This window comes from Mustela nivalis (genome assembly GCF_964662115.1).
Source record: "Mustela nivalis genome assembly, chromosome: 10".
NCBI classification, from domain to species: Eukaryota; Metazoa; Chordata; class Mammalia; order Carnivora; family Mustelidae; genus Mustela; species Mustela nivalis.
Genome location: NC_139029.1, coordinates 73,916,756 through 73,940,676, shown reverse-complemented (window position 1 = coordinate 73,940,676; position 23,921 = coordinate 73,916,756). Strand labels below are relative to the sequence as shown.

The 23,921-nt window shown below is 39.8% G+C and overlaps 1 protein-coding gene across 1 annotated transcript in view; it reads right to left on the bottom strand.

Moving 5' to 3' along the window:
* Positions 1 to 18,685: 18,685 nt before the first annotated feature.
* Positions 18,686 to 23,921, bottom strand: part of ZNF326 (zinc finger protein 326) — a 45,455-nt gene continuing 40,219 nt past the window's right edge. The window contains exon 13 of the transcript XR_014300040.1: positions 18,686 to 20,492. The gene's annotated coding sequence lies outside the window, so the exon portion shown is untranslated. The remainder of the gene's footprint in view (positions 20,493 to 23,921) is intronic.

Below are 23,921 nucleotides of genomic sequence, written 5' to 3'. Positions count from 1 at the left end.
GGCTTCCGCCCGCGTAGGCGCCCGCTCGGCTTCCTGCAGAACCGCGCCTGGGTCCGCAGGTGAAGCTCATCCAGGAGATGGCGACCACCTGACTCAGCAGGCGGGCTAGCAGCCTCAGGCTGGGCCGGCGGGCGTCTCTTCCAAACGCCCACCTCCAGCACGGTTAGGAGCCTCCAGATCCCCGCAAGCTTTGAGGGGCCCCTCTGGTACCCCACCCCTGGTGTCAGGGCCTCTGGCTGAGGCTCTCCCTGCAGCACTAGGCAGTTTTTGACCACCCTAGAGCCCCGCCCCCCCAAGCCCGGACCAAGCAGAAACAATACAGCTTTTTGCCAGGAAGAAAATACAAAAATTAACTCAAAATGAATTAAAGACTTGAGCATAAAACCTGAACCCATAAAACTCCTAGAAGAAAAATGAGTGGTAAGCTCTTTGACATCAGTCTTGGCCATGATTTTCTGGATTTGACACCAAAAACAAAATTAACAAAAGCAAAAATAAACAAGTGGGACTTCATCAAACTAAAAACTTTCTGCACAGCAAAGGAAACTATCAACAAAATGAAAAGACAATGTACTGAAAGGGAGAAAGTATTTGCTAATCATATACCTGGTAAAAGGCTAATATCCAAAATATATTTAAAATGCATGCAACTCAATAGCAATTTCCCTAAGATTGTTAAACTCCAATTTTCCCAAATCCTTTCCAACTGTATGATTTCAGTTGTAAAATAGTAAAAAAACAAAAACAAAAAAACCAACCTCAAAACAATCCAATTTTTTAAAAACAGAAGATTTTAATAGATATTTTTCCAAAGAAGACATACAGATGGCTAACAGGTACACAAAAAGGTACTCAACATCATTAATCACCAGGGAAATGCAAATCAGAATGACAGTATCATCTCACACCTGTTAGAGTGATTATTATTAAGAAAACAAGAAATAACAAATGTTGGCAAGGATGTGGAGAAAGGAACCTTCATCCACTGCTGGCGGGGAATGCAAATTGGTGCAGCCACTATAGAAAACGGTATGGAGGTTCCTCAAAAAATTAAAAGTAGAACCACTATGATCCAGCAATTTCCCTTCTGAATATTTATCCAAAGGAAATGAAATCATTAACCTGAAAGATATTTGCATCCACATCTTCACCGCAGCATTGTTTACAATAGCCAAGACATGGAAACAACCTAAATGTTCACAAATGGTTAAGTGGAAAAAGAAAATCTGAAATAGATATACAATAGAATATTACTCAGCCACAAAAAAGAAGGTAATCCTTCTATTTGCAACAACACGATGGACCTTGAGGACATTATGCTGAGTGAAATAAACCAGATGAAGAAAGACAAATACTGTATGATTTCACTTATTGGGGAATCTATAAACAAAAAAAGAACAAAAATTTTAAAACAAAATAAAAAAACAAGCTTACACATATAGAGAGCAGGTTGGTGGTTGTCAGAGAGGGAGTAGGTTAGACAAAACAGGTAAAGGGGTGAAAAGTTACAAACCTCCGGTTACAAAGTAATGAATCATGGGAATGTGATATACAGCATGGCAGCTACAGTTAATAATACTATGTTGCATATTTGAAAGTTACAGGTGGTGGGTATTAAGGAGGGCACGTATTACATGGAGCACTGGGTGTGGTGCAAAAACAATGAATACCGTTACGCTGAAAAGATATTTAAAAAAATAAATAATTTCTAAAAGAGCAAAACTTGGAATTTACCATCACACACACAAAAAAGTGTAACTGTGTGGTGATGGATTTAACTCTATTTACTTTGGTGATCATTTCACAATATACAAATATATTGAATAATTATGCTGTATACCTGAGAGTAATGTAATGTTATATATCAATTATACCTCAATTTAAAAAAAGGAAACACCAGTCTATCCATACATGCTATGCCAAAGTTCTTAGCTTCCAGATCTGATTCTACCATCTGACTTTAGGTTACCCTCTCTATGCCTCCGTTTCTTCATTTTTAAAATAGGATAATAATAGTTCATTTAAGTTGCTGTGGGAATTAAGTGATTAAGAAATGTAAAGAACTATCAATTATATCTGGACTATCACAGGCACTCAATAAATGTTGTATGTTATTAGCACATTAGCAAGTGAATTAGCTAGAACAGCAAAAGAGACCCAGATGGGAGCTGAAAGACCTGAGTCCTAAATCCAGGTCCAGAATTAACTCATTGTGTGACCTTAGGCAAGTCACTTCACTTCTTGGGGCTCCTGGGTGGCTCAGTGGGTTAAGCCTCTGCCTTCAGCCCAGGTCATGATCTCAGGGTCCTGAAATGAGGGCCCCCATAGGACTCTTTGCTCAGCAGGGAGCCTGCTTCCCCCGCCCCCCCCCCCACCTGCCTCTCTGCCTACTTGTGATCTCTCTCTGTCAAATAAATAAATAATTTTTTTTTTTTTTTAGTGTCACTTCACTTCTCTTCATCTGACTATCCTCATGTATAAAATGAGATTGTTAAACCACAATTTCCCTAAGTCCTTTCCGGCTGTATGATTCCAATTGTATCATGTTCTGAAATTCTGCATCAAAGGGAAGTTTAAATAGTCATATATTAAGTGGGAATTGAGTTTTTTGTTCCATGGGCATTTACCAAAGTAGTGTGCAAAGACAAATAAAGATACATTTCACCGCAGAAGAAGCCACAAGGTAGTTTATGGACTAAGTGTTTTGAGTAGCACTGGACCTGAGGTTTACCTTAGAAGAATAAAATTTGGGAACTTATTTTGTGGGTATTTGTTTCCAAATTTTAAAATTATAATGAATATTGTACCACTGTCAGTGAAATGAGATAAATGTCAATTAGACAGCCTGTATTTACTCTGTCATGAGAATGTAGATACAATGTACAATTTTAAAAGAAACAGCACATCCTTCTTCCAAGTATGTGGAGTACGGATCAAGGAAGACTTATGACATGTTTTGGGGCAGAAGGAAATTAGTACTCACCTTCCACATTGAGAGTTTTTCCTTTAGCTAGAGCATTAAACACCCATTAAAATGCAATGGACCCTGAGAGGGGCTGCCGTCATTTATTTTTTTAATATGAATGAGTTTAATCAGCAGGTGCATTTGTGGTGCGGCTGGGTAAGCTTCTGACTCCTGGCTTTGGCTTGGGTTGTGATCTCAGGATCCTGAGATCGGGTTCCACGTTCAGCTTGGAGTCTGCTCAAGACTCTCCCTTTCCCTCTGCCCACCCCCCATGCACCCTCTTTCTCTAAAATAAAGAAATAAAGTCTCTTAAAAAATATACATGAGTTTTGTCAGTTCTTTCTCCTAAAAAAAGGAAGAGAAGAATGCATGAAGGCAGTGTTTCCCCCTCCAAGTAGAGGCGAAAGGAAAGGCAGGGAGAGAACCATAAAAGTGCTCTAATTTTTTTCCACTCATAATTCATTTAAATAATATTTATTTAAATCATGTAATTATAGTTACAAATAAGCAGAGGTAGGAACAGAATAGGGACCCACTGTAACCACACACCTTGCAAAAGAAGCAGGGACCCATGGGAACCCTGGAGGGCAGCCAGATGACTGGACCCTTGAGGGCTCAGCCAGCCGTGAGCTCCAGACGGCTAGCGCTGCTGGTCTGGTCAAGGGCTTCAGTCATATTTCACCGTTTGCTTTGGACTGGGTCTGCCTACCATTATTAAGCTCCACCTCTGCTAATTCAGAATTCACTGTAGCACCAAACCCAAATACGTAAATGTCATCATATTGTTGGGCCACACGCTATGGCAAGTGCGTTCACTGTGTGCTAAATGCTGGGTATTGTTAGTTGCTCTATATACTTATTTTCTTCTTTGGTCCACAGCACAACACAATCCTATGGAGGCATTACTATTCCATTCTACAAGTGAGGGGCATAAACGGGTTAAGTAATTTTCCCAAAGACTGAACAGCTATGAAGAGGCGGAACCAGGATTCAAACCCAAACCCAAGGATATTTTGCTGAACTTTGTATGCATTACTGTGAGATACTACCAACGACCTTTATGCCCCTTTTATTAGTTGAAATTTCTGTGGATCACTAAAAGACAGGTCCTGTGCTGTGTGAGGGGAATATGGACAGGAGCACAGCCCTATTCCTGAGAAAACTGGAATCTAGTAAAAAATAAAAGTATAGTCAGATAGCCCAGGTGCAAATGCTAACTCTCTTCCTACCTGGTATGTAAACTTCAGGGAAGTTAATGCTTTCGACTTCAGATTGCCTGCAGGTGAAAGACCGTAAGAGCTGTTATCACCCAGCGTTGTTGGACAGAACCATGAGACAAATACCTTGATAGCATGGTGCCCAGAAAACACAGTGGATACTCAGTAAACATCAGCGAGTAGGATTACTGGTGCTGATGCTATGAAAAGGCAGGCCTCCTGGGAGGTCCTCACAAAGCATGATCCCACTGGTCATTTACAATTTATGCAGAAGGGAGAGTGCTTCTGCTGGCCCTGGACAGAATCTCAGACATCATCACAACATTCTGAAGATGCCTAGGTAATAAGATTATTATTTCAGGTCACTTTAAGGCATGCGAACTGTGTTAATTCAGAAATCAGAATGGCCAGTCCTATGAAAGAAATACAACTGGAAGCTGGTTCAGTCATCTCTCGGGTGGTGGTTGGCTGAGGGCTGACAGTGTTCCTAGTGAGAAAGACAGGTCTTGTCCTCTCCCTCTTCCCCAAGGTGCCTTCCAAACCTCAGCATTTCTTCCCTCCCCCAGCTTGTCACTAGGCTTCTCACCCTGCCAGAGGCAAGGAAAGTGGGATGGAGGAGCAGTAAAGAGGGGCCAGAAAGTTCTAATTTGGAGGATTCTCTTTGGGGTGAGCTTCTTGTGTTTGGACACTTCTTTGTTGTGGGCATTTAAAGGTGATGCTTCCTAACAATTTGATGGATTGCTCAAAGCCTCCCCCACAAAATAATTTTTTTTAGTTGTATTTGACTACTTTTCCTTTGTTGAAGGTAATGCATTTTGCTCTGGCTGGTCCCGTCCTTTCTCTGCAGCTGTCCTGGAGGGGAACCTCCAGGCAGTGATCATGGGGAAGATTGAGAATGACCCCGGAGTGTTTCAGTCTCTCACATCTCACCCCAACTTGTTCCTGCCATCAGAGCAGCTGGCTGACCTGTCTTTACCTTTTACCATTTCCAAGCAAGACTTGAAAAGGAGTCATGTCTCCCTAACCACCAGACACACAATCTCCATGTAGTCCTTGCGGCGCCCTTCCTCAGCTCGAGGGGAATGAAGGTAGCAGCGCCCTCCCCGCTCCTCCCGTGGGCATGGAGGACTCACCAGGGAGCTCTTTCAGAAGAAATCCTCCTCACCCAATCTTTCCTTATCTCCACACTCTTGATCCTTCAATCTCCTCAATGTGAGCAGGTAGGGTTTTTTGTTTGTTTGTTTGTTTGTTTGTTTTGCTTTTTTCTGAGTCAAGAAGCTCATGAAACTTTCCATCTTTGGATGACAGCTCAGTCTGAAATTTTGTATGTGCTGCATCTTGGTGCCGCAATCAAAACTTCCAGTTTAAAGTTCTGTTACATTATTTCTGTTATTGACTTTATCAAATTATAAACTATCATACAGTAGAGTAAAAATGCCATAATACAAATGTCAATACAAAGTGCTACCGTAAAATAGAGGACATATAAGTGAATTTTATCTAGGATTGGGAGAAGTCAGACGTGGCAAGCTTTTGACATATAAGTCGAGCCTTCGAGGATCCACTTGTTCATTTAATTCACTTGTTCGTTAATTGAGGGGCTACTAGGCTCTAAACAGTACTCTGGGTGCTTGCGAACTATCAGCGGTGCAAAGACCCCCTGCTCTCACAGAGCTTACATTCTAGCAGGATGGGGGAACAGACCACACACGTAATAAATAAACTACATAATTGATAGAGATAAACTCTATGAGGGCAAAAGAAAAACTAGGGCGGGAAAAAGAAGTTCATGAAACAGAAGAAAGGAAGGGCCTTTCGAGAGGGAGAAAACAGTATGAACAAAGGGCTGGAGGTTTAAAGGACATCAGATAACTGAGGACAGAGCAGCATGCCTGGGGTCTGGAGCGACGCGACAGCATGGATGCCAGTCCCTGCCTCAGGCACATCCCCACTCAGCCACGGGCACTGAGCACCCAGCTCTCTGCGCACTGTCCCCGCCCAACTCCTGGAGCCCAGGAGAGCTTGTACTTTTGTCCTTATTCCTATGGTCATTGCCTGACATCCAGACAGAGAAGAAGTATAAGTAAAAAGCCGGGGGCGGGGGCTGTATTTTAAGAGAAATTTTATTAAAATTCCATGGCGGGGGGGGAGCCTGGGTGGCTCAGTGGGTTAAGCCTCTGCCTTCGGCTCAGGTCATGGTCTCAGGGTCCTGAGATCGAGCCCCACATCGGGCTCTCTGCTTGGTGGGGAGCCTCTTCCCTTCCTCTCTCTCTCTGCCTTCCTCTCCGCCTACTTGTGATCTCTGTCTGTCAAATAAAATCTTTAAAAAAAAATTAAAAATAAAAAAATAAAAATTCCATGGGGTGCCTGGGTGGCTCAGTGGGTTAAGCCTCTGCCTTTGGTTCAGGTCATGATCTTAGGGTCCTGGGATTGAGCCCTGCATCGGGCTATCTGCTCAGTGGGGAGCCTGCTTCCCCCTCTCTCTGCCTACTTGTGATCTCTATCTGTCAAATAGATATATAAAATATTAAAAAAAAAATTCCAGATGGCATCGAGGTGACAAGTGGTACTTATTCAGTAACAACACAAAATGTTCAAGCGCCAGTCCCATTGGCAGGATAACACTGGGGCTGCAGACACAGCAGAAGGCAGTAAACGGTAGACATGGTCTGTGTCACAAAGCAGGACACAGAGAACAAGCCTGGCAGCTCTGCACCATGCTGGGCAGGACCAGCACAGCGACAGTCCACAGTAGGACCCACTGCTCAGGGATCAACAGGTCCACCTGCTGTAAGACGGCACAGCCCAGCACTGGAAACAGAAATGAGGAGCTTCTGTGCCCCTGCTTCACTGGGGAGACAGTGGGAGGAGGCTGAGAGGTACAATGACAGAGACTGGAAAGTGCTAGGGGGTACAGCAGTTGTGCAATGGATCAGAAACCAAAGGAGGAGGAGTTATATCTGTGAATGTGGCTTCATTTCCCACCCTTACCCCAGGACAACCAATTTGAGGAAACCAGCCAACAGGAGCAACCAGGACTAAACTTACGATGACTCTAACTGTAACAGTAAATGTGTCTTAAAGAATGCTGTTGGCATAGTCGCCAGGGTAGAGTTAGCCCTTAGGCTAAAGATTCCCCATTGCGAGTCCAATACCAAGCCGACCACTGAGATCGCATCAGACTATCACCAGTAAAGAAGTTTTTAACTCCTATCTTTAAAAGAAGTTGATGTAATCAGCTTGGAGGCACGGTCCTCTGAAGTCAGGCTTCAGATCTATATGTTGTACCCAAAGACAGCAATTCTGGAATCAAATTATGTTCTCCAACTTTTAAAAAAGGAACATGGGAGGCATCTGGGTGGCTCAGTCATTAAAGGTCTGCCTTTGGTTCAGGTCATGATCCCAGGGTCCTGGGATAGAGTCCTACATCAGGATCTCTGTTCAGTGGGAAGCTTGCTTCTCCCTTTCCCACTCCCCCTGCTGTGTTTCCTCTTCCGCTGTGTCTCTCTCTGTCAAATGAATAAATCGAATCTTTAAAAAAGCTGGGGGGACATGGTTTCATTAACAAAAAATTTACAGGTTAGGGGATGGAAACAATCTTTCCTCTGAAGTGATGGCCAGACTCTCCTTTGAAAAGTGGGACTCTGCTGCCCCCTTCCTTCCACTATAAAAACTGCTTGGGCTAAAACTGGAAATCACTAACCCTTCGAAGGACACACGCACACACATGCATGCACACATACACACACACCCTAAAACTTAAGGGTTCCAAAAATATCCCCTGTCATCTCAGCCCCATATTATCTAAACACTGGTTCCCTTGACCCAGTGACAGACACAGTGAGGCCCTGCATGAACCTGCCCGTCTGTGCTCCTGGAATAATCTGACTCAGTCATCATGTCCATGCTAAAGGACAATCAAGAACTCTTACCACCCAAGCTTTACTCTTACCTGGATATCCCACAATGCCTCCCAACTCAAAAGGACTGAAACCAAACAGCATTTCTCCCTCACAAACCAGCCAATACGTGGATTTCCTTTAGAGAGCTTGATTTCTTTTAATGGCACTACTATTCTCCAGGCACACAAATCAAAAAATCTTATTCCATCCTTGATTCCCCCCTCATAGGGCCCCCACATCAAGTGAACTGCAGGTATTGTCCTCCCCTATTAACACCTTTCAAACCCACTGCCTCTTCTCCATTGTCACCCGTCACCCTGGCTTAGGCGCTCATCGAGCCACGGCTATTTCTATCCAGAATGTTACTTTAACCTAACTGCAGGCTCCAACTCATACCGGCTTTTCTTCACTCTAACACATCTTTAAAATGCTGGCAGATTTACTTCCTGAAGTCCAGCTCTGCTTATCTCACTCTACCGTCTTGTGCTTGCCTCAGAATAAAATCCAAACCCTTTATTCTGGCATGATCTGTGCCGTCTGCCACCAATGGCTCCTGCCTCCATGTTCAAGTGCCTTACACCACAGCCAGAGACACACGTGCTGCTCCCTGGAGACGTGTGTTTTCCTTCTGCCTTGCTCCTGATACTTCTTCCTTGACTGCTTTTCTTCCACCGCCTCCACTAACCCTAGTTCTTTCCATCCAAATCATGTGCCTCTCTCAAGTCCTAAGTCAAAATACTTTTCCCACAAAGCTTTCCCTAATTCCTTCAACTGGAGCAAATCTTTGACTGAAGTCCAATCGGATTGCATGTGTTCCTTTCTTCAGTTCAGATGAGTCAATATTTATAGAGTTCCTTTTATGTACAGGAATATACTAGGTCTTGGCACCTTGGGGCAAACAAAAACAGACATGACCATGACCCCTGTGTATCTTAGTCTGATATTTACCACTTTCCAACTTGTGTTCTCTTTCTGTGCACCTTACTTTCCCTCCTAGACCAAAAATTTTATAAGTACAGCACCAGTGTTTCCACGTTCCATTCACTTTTTAAAATCTTTTTTTAAATTAATTAATTTATTTATTTGACAGAGAGAGAGAGATCACAAGTAGGCAGAGAGCAAGGCAGAGAGAGAGAGAGGAGGAAGCAGGTTCCCTGATGAGCCGAGAGCCCGATGCGGGACTCGATTCCAGGACCCTGAGATCATGACCTGAGCCGAAGGCAGCGGCTTACCCCACTGAGCCACCCAGGCACCCTCCATTCACTTTTTAAAAGACTTTATTCAGGGGCGCCTGGGTGGCTCAGTGGGTTAAGCCGCTGCCTTCGGCTCAGGTCATGATCTCAGGGTCCTGGGATCGAGTCCCACATTGGGCTCTCTGCTCAGCAGGGAGCCTGCTTCCCCTCTCTCTCTGCCTGCCTCTCTGCCTATTTGTGATCTCTCTCTGTCAAATAAATAAATAAAATCTTTAAAAAAAAAAAAAGTCTTTATTCATTTGAGTGTGAGAGAGAGAAAGCATGAGGGGGAGGGTCAGAGGGAGAAGCAAATTACCCACTTAGCAGAAAGTTTGGTGTGGCATTCAATCCCTGACCCTGGGATCACGACCTGAGCTGAAGGCAGACACTCAACTGACTGAGCCACCCAAGCACACACTCCATTCACTTTTTATGCCTCTTTCACATGTAGTATCTAATAGTGTATTTTATGAGTTTACTATTCAATAAGTATTTGAATAAGTTAATAAAAGTATTTAATGTTCCTAGATGGCTGAATTTTAGGATCATTATACCCACTTCCCAAGTCCAAGAAATGGATTAACTCAAACTCTGAGAGTCTACAAACTCCTATGGATTCCCTGGTTTAGAAATCATTCATTTAGGAATGCCTGGGTGGCTCAGTGGGTTAACTGTCTTCCTTCGGCTCAGGTCATGATCCCAGGGTCCTGGGATTGAGTGCCACATTGGGTTCCCTGCGCCACAGGGAGCCCATTTCTCCCTCTCCCTCTGCCTGATGCTCCCTCTGCTTATGCTCTGTCAAATAAATAAATAAAATCTTCAAAAAATTAAAAAAAATATTCATTTATACTGTATTCAGAACAGATTAAAGTTACACGCTTTGGAATCGGAGAGAACTAGACATGAATTACAGCTTGCTCTTTACCTGTTTAGCTGTGTGAACTGGTGTGTGATGGGTCCAGGGGCACTACTTAACTGCTTTGAGCCTCAGCATCCTTATCTGAGGTTGGGTGAGGATTAAGGAAGGTAATAAAGGCAGGGCAACTAGTACAGTCTCTGATATGTCAATATGTCAACAGGTCAACAAATTGAGGTTATTATTGTTATTATCATGACTGCTTTCCTCTAAATCATAGCATATCAAAACTATTCCCCAGAGTTTATTTAAAAAAACTGACTCAACAGTCTTTGCCAACACTCTTCTTCCTTGCCATCTTCTACCACAGACAGCTAGTGACGGCCAAGTGACCCAGCTCTGACTGAAGAGAGATAAGCAGAAGCCTGCTAGAGAATTTCCAGGAAAATACTTGTTTCCCAATAACCGAGACAGATATGCCTGGGGACTGCCTGCCCCTCCACCCCTCTTCCTGCCTTAAATGTAGAGACATTACTTGGAGCTAAAACAGTATCTCAAGATGACGAGGGAAAGGCCAAAAGAACCAGGACGCTAACTCAGATGACAATGAGCAGCTGAACCAGTATCAGCAGTTTTCTGACTCCAGAATCCTTGTTATATGAGAAAAGTAAACCTATTTGTTTAAGCTAACATAAATTGATTTTTGTTACTTGCAGCCAAACACATCTAAAACCTAGTCAACCTCCTAAAGCAGTTTAGGGTATACATAAGAGAATATTATAAAAGGTAAATTAATAATAGTTACATTTTTCAAAGAATCTTTAATGCATAAAGGCAAATAATTTATCAAAACTTTGTATAGGAGGGGGTTCTACCTTAAAGTCTAAAAGAGATTCAAATTAAACTAAGCATCATCCTGAAACAAATAATCCTGAGGGACAAAGCTACAAGGACCCATGAAGAAAATCGTAATTGTCAAGGAAGATTTCAGTGTTTATCACACAGCTCTGTCTCCTACTCTAGTCTCTACTGATTCTATCTAAATAGAGAACTGTGAGTGAAAATGGAAAGATCTGTATCACCATTCGGATTACCATTCAGCAAATACTCAATCCTCTTCACCACCACTCCAGGTGGTAGATTTCCCTGCCCTTTGTCTCTGGGCTTGGCCACGTGTCTTGCTTCAGTCTATGATATGTTTGAGAACATAACAAAGCAGAAGTTTGAAATACACTAGCATAATTGTGCTTGCCTTTTTGCACATCTCCTTTTCATGGTGAACAATCCCAGCCAAACTGCAGGCATGTGAGAAGAAACAAATGAATATGTATGTTTGTATGTATACATACATGCATACACACACACACACACACACACACACACACACACACAAACACAAAGTATGCAGCATTGGGATAAAAAAAGATTTAAAAAAATGTATCTCTAATAAAACTCTGTAAGAAACATGTGTGCAAGTTTCCCTGCTTTGGATCTTTTTAAAAGGTAGTTTTCAGCTGGAAGTGATTTTGCCCTTAAGCAGACATTTGGCAAAATCTAGAGACATTTTTGGTTAGCTTAAATTGGGGACAGGTGTTACTGGCATCTGGCAGGCAGAGGCCAGGGATGTTGCTAACCATCCTACAATTCACAGGACAGCCCCCACAAGTCATCCCATCCAAAATGCCAATGAAGTCAAAGTTAAGAAAACTTGTCCTGATGAGATACCTTTTCCCATTTTGCCATATGCCTCTGCTCAGTCATTTATGGCATCATTGATTAATTAACTAGGTTAATAAGTACTTACTGAGTGCTCATCACCATTCTATGTGCCAAGGATCCACTGCCGAATTAAAAAATATACATATCCCTGTTCTCATAGGGCTTGCATTCTAATAAAGGAGACAAGTAATGAACAGATAAATACAATGATTTTAGATAGGGATGGGTAGTAAAAGGGTATTGAGATAGAGAATGCTTGCAAGGCAACTCACATCTGAGAAATTTGTAGTTTAACATAGCTGCATGATGGAAGATTCCAAGTCATGCAGTGGCTTGGGAAAAGAACATTCTGGGCAGAGAAAGCAACAAACACAATGGCCATAAGAGAGAAGCAAGTATGCTATATCAGAGGAGCAGAAAAAAGGCCAGCGTACTTGTGGCATGAGTAAGGTAGGAGATGAGGTCGAAAGACATTTACAAGATTATATATGGTATTGCTGGCGTGGTACCAACTGTAGATCCCAATGAAGATTTTAGAGATGTCATGGAGAGGCGGACCTCAGTATCTGGCAGGGACCATATGCAGTGTGAGCAAATATTCATGAACATATGTATGTGGGACACTCCTTGGTGGATGTGGAAAGGTAGAGTGGGGAGGGTGGGAATTTACAGGGAAACAAAGAGTAAATTAGCGAGCAGATAGTGGTGAGAGCAGGAGAATCTGAAGTATTTCTGTTACTCTAGCCCATCAGCACCTGGAGAGCTAAAGGACTCTGATCAAACTCAGGGATGCATCTCTAACTAGAGGAAAAAGCAAGCTAGTCAACACTTTTTCCCATGCAAAATCTTGTGCCTTCTTGGAATGCTGCCTCTCTAGGTTCCTGGCAGGCCCTTTGTTATGAAGAGACCCTTAAAAGCAGCACTGCTGCATTACTTCATATGATAATCCCACTACTGTTGACCCCAAAATTCCTCCTCTGGTGTTCTAGAGCATGGCAAAAGCTTTCAGAAAGAATTTAGGCTCTCTGAAGCAGAAGGCAATGCCTGGAAGTCTACAAGCCATGATTCTACTGTGCCATGTATCCAGAGGAGGTTTCTAGACCCTACATAATTTTGATTTACATGGAAACCAGTGATGTCAGACATAAGTGTGCAGGCCACCACTGGATCGTAACTGCCTCTTAATCATCTGTAAAATTCCTAAGGACAAGGATTATATTTTGTTCATAACTGAGTCCTCAGCTCCCAGCATTAATGTCTGGCACATAGTAAGCACCCAATAAATATTAGGTGAATAAGTAATGATTCATGAATAAAGTCTCACAGGCTTCTAACAATTAAAGTGATAACACAAAGCAAAATAAAATAGTTCCACACGTCTATTTTTTAAAAGGTCTGTCATTTTATAGATATATACTTCCAAAAGAAAAATAACTGTAACTACCCATTCATAAATCCAGTTCAAAAGAGCATCTACCATGTGCAAACCACTGTGCTGGACGTTGGAGGGAGAAAAAAAGAGGAAGATGCAGAGAAGATACAGGGAAGCAGAGGCCTATGGCATAGAGTGGAGAAAGAAACATCTACAGCATGGCTTACTGGTGAAGAGAGGGAGAAAAGGCTAAGAAAGCCCAGGAATACTTCCTAGAAGAGCTGAATCTAAGGTGGCTTTTTTTTTTTTTAATCCTAATATTATCAAGTAGATCAATGACAGTTCAATTTCACATTCAACTGCCTTTAATATACCTAGACCATTGGTTCTCAACTGGGAGATGTTTTGCATCCCAGGGACACTTGCTAATGTCTAGAAACATTCTGAGAGAATTAGGAAGTGTCATGCAAATCAAAACACGAGAAGAGTTGACCCTTGAACAACATGGGAGTTAGGACTGCCAACCCCTCATGCAGTCAAACACGTATGTATAACTTTTGATTCCCCCAGAAGTTAACTAAGATAGCCTATGGCGGACCAGATGCCTTACTGGTAACATAGCCAATTAACACATATTTTGTATGCTGTATTATAAACCCTGTTATTACAATAAAGTAAGCCAAGGAAAAGAAAATCTTAAAGTCATAGGGAAAAAAATACACTTACAATATTGTACTGTATTTATTTTAAAAATCTGCATATAAGTGAACCTGCACAATTCAAATGTACTGCTGAAGGGTCAATTGTGTGTCATTTATTTAAGGTTTTTCTAATGCAATTTAACATGATAATAGGAATCATTTAATAGCTGATTCAACTGTAAGTCCGTACAGTACAAATAGTAAAACAGTCAATAAGGGTGCCTGGGTGGCTCAGTCAGTTGAGCATCTGACTTTTTATTTTGGCTCCTCAGTCAGCGTGGGGTATCCTTGAGGATTCTCCCCTTCCCCTCTCTCCCTATCCCTCCCTCTGGCTGCCCTAATAAAAATCTCTAATTAAGAAAAAATCAATTAAATTTTGTAATGACTATCAATAAAAGACTGTCTCATGTACAATTCAAATATTTATATTACTCAGTCATATTCTTAGCATTACACATCAAATGCAGGGTCTCAGGAACACACTGCCTCATTAGAATTCCAAATGGAAGAAAGTCATCCTTACACAGAAATTTGGATTCTTTTATAGTTTTTAGCTCTAGGATGGAAAAAGCTTAGCCCATTCCTTTTGAGCTTAAAATTACAGTCGTATGTTCAGCATCCTTTAGCTGGATACGTTTGTTCCCTGTAGGAAGTTTATAACTAGTAAAAGGAGTTTTATGCAGAATACAAATTGGGAGTATTACAGGACGACCTCTTGAGGACACTGAGTTGTGCAAACAACATCACTTTATCTGACGTAGTTGCTTTGGATTGGCCGATGTGTTCACCCTAGGGTTGTCTGGAATTATAGATCAGGGACATCACTGTCAGACCCCAGCTGCTGCAGAAAGCTACTGGAAGAAAAGGAGATTTATGAGTATTTTGGTTGTACTGAACCAAGAATACAAGAGCTATACAACTGGGAGCCTGGTGGCTCTAAATTGTAGGCATTATGCAAAAAGAAAATGCAGAGTTGGGTGTCAAGGGAGTCCTCCAGGAGCAAGAGGACATCTTTGTAAAATCTCTAAAGAATAAATTTAACAGTTATTAAAGAACACCACCCTGTTGTTGCAGGCACTGAACTTTATATTACAAGAAGAGATACAGGGGATTTTCAGGAAAACATCTGTCATTTAACAGTGATAGTGACCTCAGCACTGACAAGCAATCCAAATCCCAGTTGAGGAGAGTTATTTACCTCTCTGCGGTGGCTGAGTTTGGAGTTCTAACATTAGCAGGTTATTTAATATCCTGGTCAGGTAAGAACCTCCGATGCTGAAGGAAAAAGTTGTTTGGAATAACTATGATTAATTAGTTCTGTTATAGGAGACACTCAGGAATTATTTCCCTTTCGTTATATTAAATTACCAGGTTGTGATTTTGTTAATTTTGACCAAAGGCCTGTGCAAACCTTACCAAAAGTAAATGTAATGTAATCTTTAAAATACATCATGAAAGGGGTACCTGGGTGGCTCAGTTGGTTAAGCGGCTGCCTTTGGCTCAAGTCATGATGTTAAGGTCCTGGGATAAGCCCCATATCAGGCTCCCTGCTTGGCGGAGAGCCTGCTTCTCCCTCTCCCTCTGCCTACTTCTACTCTGTATCTCTGTGTCAAATAAATAAAAAACTTTTTACAAATTATTTTTTAAAAAATAAAGTACATCATGAAAGATCAAGAGTTATGTTAAAATGAATGTGAAAAAAAGAGAAAAAAACCTAAATTTCTCTATTAATTTTACCAAACACTTACGAAATCAGTACTCCCATTTCTCTTATCTCTACTTAAAATTAAACAAATAAATGTGCATTGGTAAATTTAGGCAACAGTAAAAACACTAAAATTTACATGTTGAGAGCTAACGAAGCACTCCAGACAGTGCTATGTATTTAATTCTGGCAACAATAGTGCACGGAAGGTAACATTACCTTCATTTTGCAGGTTAAGAAAATTGAGGCCTTTTTTCATTTAAATATTTTTCCCAAGATGGACAGATGGACAGAACTAGAAAATGATACAGAGAAGGTAGGGGGTGGGGAACAGCAGATAAGGAAGAGCTGTTGAATTCTGAGCTAATATGTCATGTTACACTATGCTGCCGCAAGAAATGACATTTTTATTTGTGTCAGACACATGAATATTAAAATCCATCACTTGAAAGGGAAAGCATTAATACTGTAAGTTGATCATGAGCTCCCCCTATGCTCCATGCCCATATATACAATTGCTTATTTGATCTCACCATTTCAGTGCCCCACAAACAATGCCAGTTTAACATGCCCCCAAACTGATTTATCGTTTTCCTCACCTACATCTGCTATTCCTGTCTCTCCTACCTCAAAGAACAGTGTCAACATCTACCCACTTACAAAGAAAAATGGATTAGAAAAAAATACACAAAAACTATTAATGGTGCTATTATCTGGGCGATTGTACTCTAGGTGATTTTTATTTTATTCTTTGTAATTCTCTGTATTTTTCCAGGTTCCTTTAAAACATGTACATTATAAACAAGACACATGATTATACCTTATTTAAAAAAACAAAAGAAAACAGAAATAAGCAGTCAAAACAAAAACCATTTTCACAATGCAACTTCCATCCTCACATGTAAACACTATGTATCATTTCCAACTTCTCTTCTATGTAAATAGATTATTTTATTTTTATGCATTTCTACACAAATATGTAGCTTGGAGATATTACATATGTATTTCTTCCTAGTGAAAATCTAATATATACATTATAACTCTTTTTCTTCCTCTAAACAGTATGTCTTGGAGATTTTTCCACGTCAAAACATAAGATCTCTCTCATTGTCTCCAATGGCTATAGATTATTGGAAGTATTGTTATGACTTCAACACATTTTAATCATTCCCTTGTTGCTGAATATTTAGGTTCCAGGTTTCTCATTATTACAAATAATACTGCAAAGACTTCTTTTATACTCTTGTTTCAGCATTTCTTAGACACGGTTCCCCATCCCCATTTTATCATCTGTCAGGCTGGAATGCATCTTACGATTGATGGCATCTTACCACTGCTGTCAGCCAAGTGGTATTTGTTATGTTAAAAACCTTTTTTGACACCTTCTGATAAAAGTAAAGATGTACTAGCCTCAATATATTTTAGATGAGGTGAAATAAGTAATCTTTGTATTCATGCGCATTTCAGGCCTTCCTGGTCTCAAGCAAATGAACAGCTACTTATGTGGGACGGCTGGATCAAAGAGTCTGTGCATTTAAAATTTTTCTAGTTCCTTCCAAACTGCCCTCCAAATAAGGTGAAACAATTTATTCAGCCATCAACCATGCTGAAGAGGGACTTTTTCACCAAAAGCCGCTATTATAAGTTTTCAGATGCTTATTAACATAATGGTTGACAAATGGAAGCTCTTTATTGACTTAATCTTTGGTCTCTTGTACATATTGCAAATACTCTTCCCTTTTACTACTCTTTCAATTTTGTTTAGTGTCTTCCACCTTGCAGTCATTTCTTTTATATACCATATTTGTCAATATTTTTCCCTATGCCTGCTGGAGCTTGTATCTTACTGAGAAAAACCCAAAATTATAAATAAGTTTCTTACATTTTAATCCTTGTGTAGGGGCTTTTACCTTTATCTCTTTAATCCACTTGAAATTTATCTTTGTGCGAAGTTTGACATAGGTAGGGCTTTTCCCAGTGAAACTATTCTATCTCCAAACCATTTCTAGAACTTTATATTTTATCTTTGATTCAAAATTGTACCTTCACCATATACCAAATATTTAAATAATTTTTTTCTTTAATGTTTCACTTATCTATTTATATTTTATATATTGTTGTTTTACATTTCTAGTAAGAAATACAAACTGAATTTTCATTGTTTTTTTAAGTTTTTTTTTTTTTAATTTATTCATTTGACAGACAGAGATCACAAGCAGGTAGAGAGGCTGGCAGAGAGCCCGACATGGGGCTTGATCCCAGGACCCTGGGATCACGACCCCAGCCGAAGGCAGAGGCTTTAACCCACTGAGCCACCTTCATTGTTGTTGTTGTTTTTTAATGTTTTTATTTGCATAAGAACTTTTGAATCAGTTTAAAATAGAACCCCTGGTTTTTAGCTGTAAAGATGTCCTATGGAATAAAAACATTTTCCCGCCTTCTTGACAGGTGTGTTCATACGGCTGTTGTAAGCAAAGGAAATAATGTACAAACACAAGTGCCATTTCTGGGACCGGTTCCTACTGTGAAGGTGCGTGACTTTGTTCTCTTCTTCCTCTCTACTGACAGCAATAGAGTCAGGGTAACTGGAGATTAGGGGGTTGAAGATGGCAAAACAAGAGACTGAGCCTCAGTTTACAACACCTGGAAAGGCACCACGACCCTACACTGCCCACCTAAACTTTTATATGGAAGACTTGACTCTTCCACTTTATTTTTAACCTTCTCTTACAGACAACATTAATTCTAAATAACAAAATTGTAATTGCAACTAATTTATAAATTCATTTGAGGATACTAAATTTTTACAAACAGGAACAAAGAATGTTGACTATTCATTCAGACATTTTATACCCTTTATTAAAATGTGTAGTTTTGAGGATGCCTGGGTGGCTTGGGTCATGATCTCCAGGTCCTGGGATAGAGCCCACATTGCATCGGGCTTCCTGCTCAGCAGGGAGTCTGCATCTCTCTTTTTCTTTCTCCCCCTAGGCCTCCCCCAACTGCTTGTTTTCTCTCTCTCTCTCTAATAAATAAAAACCTTTTTAAAAATGTGTAGTTTTCCTCATCTGGATCTTGTACTTTTCCCATTAAGTTTATACCCCCAGGTGCCCCTATCTCTAATAGTTTTTCAATTAATTCTCTTGGATGCACTATCTCTACATCACACTGCCTGAAATACTATTCTCCCTCCTAAAATTTCTATTTCTTGTCGTTAAGTGATTATATAGACAAGAGACTTTTTCCTGTCTCAAATGTGGATGTTTGCTGAAGGTTTCTGGTAGACATCCTCAGCCAAATTAAACAGCTTTCTTTCTATTCCTAGCCTGACAAGATTTAAATCTGGATTGAGTGTTAAATTTTAGGAAATGTTTTTCCAGCATCTGTTGAGATTATCATGTGATTTTTTTTTTCCCATTTCATCTGGTTTTGGGGGGGGGGTTGTTTTGTTTTGTTTTGTTTTTAAAGCACAGTAATAGATTTCCTAATGTATTGAGTTACATTAATAGATTATGCTCTGGTTAAATCCCTTTGTCGTGATACATCTAACCTTGGATTTAATTTGCTAATGTTTTTTCAATGGTTACATTTGCTCCTAACTGGAGATGGGTCTATAGTTACCTTTGATGGGCAACATTATGGAATAAGGGTTCTGCTAGCCTCAGAGACCAAATTGAGAGGTATTTCAGATTTCTGTATAATCTGGGAGAGCTTAAAAAAAATAGGAATTCTTCCTTAAATTTTCCTGAGTTATTGTTTCATTTTAAATGTAAGCAATACAAGGACCGTGTCATATTTTATATCTGATTAGATTGTATTAACCAACTGCTATCCATTCATTAATTTCAAACTTATTGCATTGTGATTACAGGAAGGAGCTTTTGCATGTAATGTCCTTGTGGCCTGGTCATTTTTAACGGTTATTTGAAAAGCAATACTCTGTAATTCTTAAAGTCTTGGCTCAAAACCAGTGTCCTCAATTTTGAACTCTTCAGCCAGTAATTTCTCAAAGGGCTATATTCAAATACTTAGCTCTGATTGCAAATTTGCCAGTTTCTCATGAAGTTTTTCATTACAATTTGACACCATGTTGTTGTGCATAGTTTTGTGACAGTTAATTTCTGAACTCATGTTCTTGATATTCTAAAATGTCTCTATTGTGCCCTCTTTCTTAAAATGACAGTTTAACTCAAGATCGAATTTTAAATTCAAAATAATTTTCCCCCTCAACTTTAAAAATAACAGGATCTTCTAGCATCCCAACGTACAGATGACAAATCTGAGACCAATGTGATTCTTTCTCCTTATAGGTAAATTGTTTCTCTTTAGAAATTTTGAGATTGTTTTCATTATCCTGGGATTACAGTAATTTTGTGAGGATATATTTTAAGTGCTTGTCTCCTTTTTCATTATTTTTCCTCAGGACTTCGGACTTTTAGTATGTGGTCAGTCTTTCATCAGAAGAAATTTTTTCCTATTATTTCTTTTTTATACCTTTTCTGTTCTCAACTTCTGTACCTCCTATGCAATATATATATTCATTGATTCAAAAATATTTACTGCGCATTTACAACGCACCCAGCACTGCGATAGATGTAGGAGTTCCAATGCTAAATTCTCTGTACATATGGCTCCTGATCTCATGCAGTTTCATTTTATTTTTTTTTTAAGCCAATAAATTTTTATTTAAGGAGTTTTTACATGTGATTCCTTCCACTGCCAGTCACTGCTCATCACCATAGTTCCTCCAAAGTTAGACTCATAATCTTCAAAACAGCCCTTTTAAAAAGAACTTGATCAATCCACAGTTGTCAATGTCACTCCTATATAACAGAACATAAAGTAAGGTTCCATTTCCAGAGATGATCATGTAAACTGAAGCCAGCCTCCCTCTACTAAATCTATTATATTACAAGTTGCATGGTTATTTACAATATGGAAGGAGTTAGCAAAAGACAGCTCTTAGAGATCTAGGCATGCACTGTTCAGTATACTAGCCATGTATGTTCAGATGAGAATCTGAAATAGGACCATTACCAAATCACGTATGGCTTCTGTTAAATTTATACTGGACAGTGCTAATCTAAGACAATGGAAATAGAACAGAGTTGGTAAAATGTTCCCAATAGGCTGAATGCTAGCAAAGTAGCAGAAAGAAAGAAAACCTAGTGGGAAAATTTTTTTATGGTCATGTCCACAGCAAATGAGAAAACTGCATTCTCAAAGCCTTGGTAATGACCATGAAGTTTCATTTTAAATGGATGGTGTTTACCTGGATCTTCTGTCTCAACTTTTCTCATAATTTCTATTTTGTGACCTTTTCTTATATGATTCTGTAAGTACCCCTCAGTTTACAATTCTAGCTCAATAACTAAATTTTCAGCCATGTTTTCTTCAACTAATTAGCCTAAAATATATATTTTTTCTTCAAAGATTTTATTTATTTGACAGAGAGAAATCACAAGTAGATGGAGAGGCATGCAGAGACAGAGACAGAGGGAAGCAGGCTCCCCGCTGAGCAGAGAGCCCGACGTGGGGCTCCATCCCAGGACCCTGAGATCATGACCCGAGCCGAAGGCAGCGGCTTAACCCACTGAGCCACCCAGGTGCCCCCTAAAATATATTTTTATTTTAGCAACTATTTTTTTTTTTATTTCCAAGATATTTCTTACTACAGTTTGCACTTTTTAAAATTAGTGCAATAACCTCTAAAATTCTTTGGAGATTATAATGATACACTGTATCTAAGGATACATATAAGAATAGTATAATTATTGCTAATTATTATTACATAAAATACTATACTTACTTTAGTATTTATTAAAATATTTTAAAGTTTAAGGGTTTTCAGTTTTTTTTTTTTTTAACCTGCATTATATCCCCAGGATTATTTCTGCTTGTTAAGTTTACTGTTTATCTTTCATGTCGCTCTCTTCCTTAAATATTTGTTGCTTCTGAGTTAAGTATTATCGGAAAATAAGAACCAAACTTCGGGGTCAGCAAACTTTTCCTGGAAAGAAGCGGTTAATAAGTATTGTAGGCTTTGGAAGCCACATTAGTAGCTGTCACAGTTTCTTTACCTTTGTTTTCCACAACCCTTTAAAAATTTAAAATCCATATGAAAACAGGCAGGGAGTGGGAGGCTTGCAGATGGTGGTTTGTAAAACTACTGGATTTTTGCCAAAAAGTATTGTTACCTATAGTTTATTTTCTCAATTTGAGTGAAATTCCCTGGCATTTTAATTGTGTGAGAGAGAAAGGGGGTGGACTCAGTTGGAAAAATGGAAAATGGACAGCCACCAGGTTTTTCTGATTGCCTATTTTGTAAGTATGAGGACTCAAAGCCCCTTGTGGTATCCACGAAACACCTAAGGTATGACCACACTTCGATGGCTGCTATACATATATGCTCTGGGAGTCTACTACATTAGAAGTTTCACTCTAATTGGCAAACAGCAGGCTGTGTTATGGCTTTAAATTGGAGGAATATCATGAACCAAGATTCCTAAGCCAGGGACTAGTGTACTATTCAGTCCTTCAGTGACATGGCTTACCATACCAAAGCCACCCACTCTGACAACCACCTCTAACTATGGAGGTGCGAGAGGCGCCTTGGTGGCTCAGTGGGTTAAGCCTCTGCTAAGGTTCAGATCATGATCTCAGGGTCCTGGAATTGAGCCCCACATTGGGCTCTCTGCTCGGCGGGGAGCCTGCTTCTCCCTCTCTCTCTGCCTGCCTCTCTGCCTATTTGTGATCTCTGTCAAGTAAATAAAAAAATATATTTTTAAAAAATTAAAAATAAATTAAAATAAAAATGGAGGTGCGGGCACGGGGTGGCTCATCTGTTTAAGAGTCCAAGTCTTGATTTAGGCTCTGGTCATGATCTCAGGATTTTAAGATCCCAGCCCCGCGTCAGGCTCCATGCCCAAGTTCCCTCTCTCCCTCTCCCTTTGCTCTCCCCCACTCTGGTCTCGCTCTCAAATAAATACATAAATACATAAATAAAAAGAAAATGGAGGTACTTCCTTAATTTTCTCTCTATGTGGACTGTGCCTCTCTGTTTCACCAAGATTTGGTTCTCTGTTTTCTATCTTCTAGCAATGCTTCACAGCAACCTTGGTATCTTCCAGTGTGGTTATGAATTGATTTTTATTACTGAAACTGTTTATCATTGTATAGTTTCTGTAACTTTAATAGAACTTCATAAGATGTCTTTAATAGAGTACGTCATTTTGATCTTGACCTCTCCCCAGATTCATAATGTCTATTCATCTAATAACTAAGCTGGTTATAGTTGTTCCCTTCTACATTCTCAGTCTCCAAGAAGGCCATCTCTTATAACCCCTACCTCAAACATAGTCTTTAAAAAATTTTTTAAACACAAACTAGGAAGTCAGGAGAAGGGGAAGGGAAATGCAGGAAGAAACTAGCATAACTGCTTCCAAGGAGGCCCAAATTGGTGGCAGCAGGGACTGAATTCACCACATCCAAGGGTCTACCCCTAAGCTTGCAGGCTCCCTGATTTTGTCTGCATAACAGAACCAGCCAGCTCAGTAGGAAATATCAAATAAAGTCACACTGCTAATTTAAAATTCGTACTGTAACTGTCACATAGACTAAAACACTTCTGCCTGCATGACTACTCCATTTTCTGTCCATCAGCAGAACACCATGGATTCCAAATTGTAATCAAAAATTTGTCATCAATGCTTCTGAAATGTAAGCTCAAAACGGTAAAAGTGGTAAATTTTATGCTACGTGTATTTTACATATACATAAAGTTTGTATTCACAGAAAGGACAACTTGGTAGGCAAAGCAAATGTCAAGTAATGTAAGTCTGATAATAAGATAATCTGATACCAACTACTTCTAAGTAAGAACAATCTTGCTAATAAAAAGAGAATTCTCAAACACATTTTAGCATATATTACCAACATTGGCTCTTGTAGTTTTTTTTTCTACATGTCCATGACTTTTGGTATACAAACTGCTGCAAATATTGTTATTTTCACCTCATTCTTACAAAGGATTAATGGTTTTTTAGATGTTACATAATACGATACCATTATAAAATATATTTTAATATATTTAGTATGGTAATTTGGTATATTTAGTATAGTAATATAAAATATAATATCTAGATTTTGTAATATTGATTATAGTTAAATCTTGACAACTCTAGGAACCATTCTGCCTCCTGAAGCATGTCATTATTTCAAATGTTTAGAGGTACAGGCAGTTAATATAAATT